Source organism: Triticum aestivum, chromosome 3D, assembly GCF_018294505.1.
Source record: "Triticum aestivum cultivar Chinese Spring chromosome 3D, IWGSC CS RefSeq v2.1, whole genome shotgun sequence".
Classification (NCBI taxonomy): Eukaryota; Viridiplantae; Streptophyta; class Magnoliopsida; order Poales; family Poaceae; genus Triticum; species Triticum aestivum.
This window is the reverse complement of record NC_057802.1, coordinates 347,141,996-347,148,501: the sequence shown is the minus strand read 5'-3', so window position 1 is coordinate 347,148,501 and position 6,506 is coordinate 347,141,996. Positions and strand designations below refer to the sequence as shown.

General features: G+C 44.3%; 1 long non-coding RNA gene across 1 annotated transcript; it reads left to right on the top strand.

Moving 5' to 3' along the window:
* The first annotated feature begins 674 nt into the window (after window positions 1–674).
* Window positions 675–5,811, top strand: LOC123078789 (uncharacterized). The gene is made up of 7 exons (XR_006437678.1): window positions 675–1,228; window positions 2,636–2,912; window positions 3,648–3,681; window positions 3,765–3,842; window positions 4,094–4,302; window positions 4,393–4,484; window positions 4,566–5,811. It is a non-coding gene; the product is annotated as an uncharacterized lncRNA (long non-coding RNA).
* Window positions 5,812–6,506: the final 695 nt, after the last annotated feature.

The window sequence follows — 6,506 nt, the reverse complement described above, 5'->3', positions numbered from 1 at the left end:
GACAACATGCTAGCATTGGTCGCGACCCCTACTTCCGCGCGACGGCCACCCCTACCAGGCTGCAGCTCGTGCCGTCCTGACCCGGGCGGCAAGCCCCGGCCGGCGAGCCGCCCCTCTGACCTTGCATGCCGCTCCTGGTCGACCATGGCTCCCATCGGCCGCTTCCTCCATCCTCGGTGTTGACCAAGCAGTTCCATTGTCCCTCTTCCCGACCTTCGCCCGCGAGATCGAGCCTTTCCACGGCCATCGATGCGAGCTTCCTGCAGCCGCCTACAGCCGGACTTAGGGAAGATGACGGACGTGAGACAATTTCATTGGAAATCTCCCGATCTAGTTCAGAGGAAAGGTGACGGTCGTGAGATGATTTAGCAGCATATATATCTCATAATGCTTTGAAATATCATTTTTCCAATTTATTTCATCTATATCTATATTACTATTAAACACGCAAACATCTTCTTTTTTGCGGACACCCCGTAAACGTACACAGCGAAGATAAGATTATCAGATTGATTGACTTGATTAAATCTAACCATCTAGATTATACTTTTTTTTGAACTGGTCTAGATTATACTAATCCCGAGTCAAATGTGCGCATAGCAATTACCTGGAGCGGAAAACGCTCTGCCGGCAGAGAAAAGCGGCCGCGACTCTCGGCGCAAAACTTCCCATGTAAAAAAAAGCTCCCCCATCTGCCCACAACAGAAAAGCCAAAACAAATCTCACGCCCGCGCCGCCGTTCGCCTGCCCCTGCCGCCCTACCCGCGCCGTCATTCACGCCTCCCTGGACTGGCGCGTCTCCCCTCCACGCGTGGCCTGCAGCGTTGGGCCAATTGCCGAACCGCAGCGAACGGCCGCAGAGAGGAACGAGAGGAGGAGAGGGAGAGAGGCGTGGCTCGCCGGCCGGCGGAGGCACGAGACCTCCTCACTGGCGGCAGGAGGAGAGGGTGAGAGACGTGGCGAATGGGTACGGCTCGCCGGCCGGCTGAGGCGTGAGATCGGCGACGAACGTGAGCCCTTAAGTTCTGCAGCTTGGCCGTGAACGTGCCGCGCATGCTGCGTCAAGTCGGTGGCGGCGGCGCGTTCCACCCACTCAGCTCGAACGGCAGATGCCCAGCACCACCGCGAGGGTTGAAGGCGTGTTCCATCTCATTGTCGTTGTCGCAATGGGCCGGCAGCAAGCCACCGAATGATCCATCAGCGAAGACGCTAGGAGTCTCAGCTGCAGGTAAACTACAGTTTACTGATGCACATGCCAAAAGGCTGCGCCCTTTAATTATGAATTAACAGTTTCATATGAGTCATTGTAATCTGGGAGGTGCATTTTGCCCAGACGCTCAACAATTTTTCCAGAGATCATTGAATCCATGATATGCGCTCATAGTTAGGATCATGTTCTGTTTCTCTTATCATAATAGAATAAGTAATTAACATTTTATTTCTATACTATATTGCTTATGGGGTGCTTAGAATGAGTTCTTCAGTTACAGTTGCGTTACATGGGTTATAATTATTATACTCCTAAGTTTATAATTTCTCATGTGAAATTCTCTGTATTGCTATTATTAATTAAGAGTTATGTTTGATTCCTTATTGCATCAAGAAGCATGCGTTCTGGGTCATACTTATACTCGAAAACACCATCACTCTACAATAATTTGAAAATATGTGGCATTTGTATCAATTACTACAAGAACTAGGCTGTGACAACATATCAACATTGCTCTCTAACTGTGCAAGGCTTTACTTGGCGAACATAATGAATAAGTTGTTTTAGAAGATCTAGTGAATAAGTTGTTAATTCAGTTTTCATCTCTGATCACTCTAATACTTTTGGATACAAAAAAAAATGTTCCAGCTGGCCAAGCGCAGCAGCGACGCCCGCTTGCTGGATCATCATGGCTAGCTTTATCATCTATTATTTTTCGCTCTTGGGATGGGGGGTTTCGCCGAAGCGTGCAAGTGGGGGGTGGGCCGGCTGGCTCGCTTCGATTTGGGGAATTTTGGATAAGGTCGGCTCTAATTACTTCGGTTTATAGATTGTTGCACGCGTCATGTTTAGTTGCGGATTCGAGGCTGGTCGGATTTCAGTTTCGGCCCAAAGTCGGTGCTACTATGGATTGTGCTTTTAGTTCCGCTCCCCTGGAAAGGAAATCATATATAGATGCACTGGGGTAATGAGGTTGTGCTGGGGTATATGCAGCGTCATTGATCTCTTGACACGGGGTTTTTTCCGATAGGATTAGTTCAGAATAGCTAGGTTCTTAGCTTCCTATGCCGCCTTCAGTTGTGAGTTTTGGATTCAAGTTTCGCCCCCCAAATTAATGCTGGGCCTTGTTTTCAGTTCCGCACTGCGCCCTTGAAAACTAAACTCGGGCTTTTTTAAAGTAAGTTTCAATACTTTAGATGCATTGGCTTGTGATGCGATTCGAAGTTCAGGAGCATATACTGTGGGTTGAGCTTTTTGTTTATGATCATGTAGTACCTGCTATCGTGTGAAAGTGAAACAGAGGTTTTGTTAATTTTGTGATAATGTGAGCCGCTTGATGGTTCTAAGTAGCAAGTATTTGAATCATGCTAGGAGGACATGATTTTGTTTAATTTGATCTGACAATGGGATTCATTTCCTTTTCAGAAGGATGCACATCCTCACAAGGGGAGGTCCTCGAGTTCCAAAGACAAGGGCAGAGGACGCGATGAGGACAAGGACAGAGGTCGCTACAGGCGCCGTGGGGAAGACAGGGTGTGGCACCGGGACAGGGAGAGTGTCTGTGTAACCATGACTGCGGTGGTCGGGACAGGGCCAGTGATCGCCACCATCGTGAGCACCGTGAGAGGGGTGAAATAAGGGAGCACTGTGACCGTTTCGATGATCGTGACCATCGCCGGAGCCGTGATCATGATGCTGAAAGGTACCGCTTCTTGATTTCTGTGATGCCACTATAGGACAATAATAGTGTAGGCTGATGAATCAAAATTTCGAAGCATCTTTGTATTTCCTACTCTCTTGCTTCAATTGGCAGCCAATTAGGCTGCAGCTTGTATTACCCTAAGTTCCTCACACCTGAACCGGCATCTCTCTGTAGTTTTCATTAGATTGCCTAGGCTGAATTGAAGTTCGTGTCGTGAGGATTAGATAAAGTTCCATCTACTCCATAGATGTGTTTTCCGTTAATATGTGTCTGTATGATTCTGTTCTGCATAATCGTCTTAATGGATAATTTTAAATCGAAACAATAGTTATTAATTATTGGCCCGCCATCCATAGAACCAAGTTGTGTACTGTGGAGGTTAACTGAAGATTGTTCACCCAAAACAATTGGACTCAAATAAGCAGAGGAGAGATGTGAGAAACTTGTGAGAAAAGTGAGAAGGAATTGACCCATTGTGGTACAATCAGGACCTTTGGTGGTGCGATTGGATCATGCGGAGATAAATGGATCTGCTCCAGAAGAGAAAGAGAACATAGAGAAGTGAGGAGGAGATGTCCGTGAGACGGGGCCTTGTAGTTATTTCGTTGCATGTTCCCAATGTAGTTTTTTTCTCCTTTTTTTCTAATTTTTTGTTAAACTGATATGATTTTATGCCTGCTTTACGTATTGCGTTTCTTCTTAAATGGACTCGAATTCTGATATTACCTACACCAGGGAACAATGATGAATTCTATGGAGGATGCTCATGGTACACAACATCCTTACTTCATAATCACCTATCCGAATGGTGCACAACATCAATGCTTTGTTAATGCTAAGTTGTCTTAACAGGAAGGAAAGGCTCTACTGTCTCAACAAGGATGGAAAGCATAACAACATACACAAACCAACGTGGAGAACCCAAATCTGGTAAATTGTTTATGTCATTTAAGTTGTCTCTAGCATTTATTATAATGCATAAAATCCTGGTGTGGGTTAAATTGCAAAACCTTCAAGACCGCTCATTGGAGTGATGAGGATGTGGTCGGACATTCACCCCACCATCCATCGACTCATTGTTGCTGGTATCATAGTGCATACAACCTTTTTCACTTGCGTTATGTTATTTTACCAGAGATAATGCACTGCTGATGTATATTCATTTGTTGTATGCTTTACAGGACAGATGAGACCTGGAAGATACACCAGAAACTGAAGAAAAAGTTCTCAAAAGTGCGGAAGACAATATAGAGGCTGGCGATCAACTCTAAGCTCCACTTACAAGGCATACAAAACAGATGCAGCTAGATTGGCTAATCTGCTAGAAGATTTACAGCCAGAAGAGTGGGAATGGATGATTGAGTACTTTGGCACTGATTCAGAATTTCAGGTTATCTCTAAGATCACTCTTTGTCTACTATATGTGTTAAGATGAAATTGCTTTTCTGTTTGGTTATATTTGGTTTCGATGAATTGATAGGAATGCAGCCAAAAGAACACCGATAGTCGTAAGAAATAGAAGACAAACACATATTTGGATCAAAATCTTACTCGCAACTAAGTTTTGAGAAGGTATGTGTCTAACTAAATATGATGCCTTGCTGCTAACTATGATTTCATGTTTCAAGCATCTCATTGCTATATTACTTGCAGAGAAACTTGGAAACTGGAGAAGAGCCAGATTGTATTGCTCTGTGTGAACTCACCCACACGAAGAATGGAACATGGCCTGGCACAGAGTCCCAGAATGTTTACGTGAGTACACTGACTTTTGGTTATTCTATAGTTATTCAACAATGTGCATTCGGCATGCTTCTGCATCAGCTGGGATTATTCATGCGTTGGATCGTGTTATTCTTGTTTCATCTTTTATAGTGTCAATATTGATGCCGCACCTATAATTGTTCTTTCCGTTTTTAGGACAAAGCACGTCTAAGATGTTGAAAACAAAGAAACTGAAACTCATGGTCCACTTTCAAGTGAGCATGTCATTGGCCTTCATAATTAGCTAGTTGTTTCTTCTCTTTCACCATGCATTGTTGCTGCATCGAGTCACAACAATGCCTGTATTTTTTTAGGTTGCAATAGGCTATTGCCACAACCCACTTTTGGTTGCCACATGTTAGCACCACGAAAATTTAAATTGTCGCAATAGTTTCTCGCTACAAACATTTCACCCGTTGTGATACCTATTTATTACCGCCAAAACTAGTATGTTGCAATTTCCTATTACGACGACTGGAATATTTGTTGCCATAACTTAATGCCACAAATGTAGCGGTTCGTGGCAAAATGCCTAATGCCATGAAAACAAGGATTGTTGCCATAGTTTATTGCCACAATTTACTATTGCCACGGAACAGTATGCACCACGAAACATGCGTCGTTGGCATAGGTTGTTGCAACAAATGTCTATTGCCACGAGTTATCAGTCGCCATGATTCGTTACATGTTGCATTAAAACTATCTCCACAAAGCAAATTGTGGCATCAGATGAGTGTTGCCACAGGAAAACATGTGGTGACTTCCCACATGGCTGTTGCAATAGCACACTTTATTGCCATAATTGCTATTTTGTGGCAATAACCTATTACCATGTGTCCAGTCGCAACGGCTGCCAACGAATGTTGTTTCGTGGCAATAGGTACTTATCGCTACAAATCGGCATGTATTGCGACGAACAATTTTGTTGTAATAGACCCGGATCCTTGTAGTGGTCTTTACAAATTATGTTGTAGATCAATAGCTCGAGTTGTAGCTCCCTGTTTTAATACGTTCCTAGAGAAAGACTAAGTTGAAAGATATTGTAAGCAATTATGCAGACTAGGTCTGTAGTCTGAGGATTGTCCTCACTGCTGCACAAAAGGCCTATGTCCTTGATGCACCGCTCGGTGTGCCAACTCGTCTAGCATCGTCTATGGATGTTGTGAACATCTGGCAGACACGTTCTGATGACTACTTGATAGTTTAGTGCGCCATGCTTTACGGCTTAGAATCGGGGATCCAAAGACGTTTTGAACACCATAGAACATATGAGATGTTCCAAGAGCTGAAATTGGTATTTCAGGCTCATGCCCGTGTTGAGAGGTATGAGACCTTTAACAAGTTCTTTGCCTACAAGATGGAGGAGAATAGCTCAGCCAGTGAGCATGTGCTCAGAATGTCTGGGTACTACAATCGCTCGAATCAAGTGGGAGTTAATCTTCCAGATAGGATAGTGATTGACAGAGTTCTCCAGTCACTATCACCAAGATACTAGAGCTTCGTGATGAACTATAACATGCAAGGGATGGAGATGATCCCAGAGCAGTTCACGGTGCTTAAGACCGCAAAGGTAGAAATCAAGATGGAGCATCAAGTTTTGATGGTTAACAAGACCACTGGTTTCAAGAAGGGAAAGGGCGAGAAGGGAAACTTCATGAATGGCAAGCCAGTTGCCACTCCAGTTAAGAAATCCCAAGGTTGAACCCAAACCCAAGACAAAGTGCTTCTATTGTAAGGGGAACGACCACGGGTAGCGAAACTGCCCCAAATACTTGGTAGATAAGAAGGTTGGCAACTTCAGCAAGAGTATATTTGATATACATGTTATTG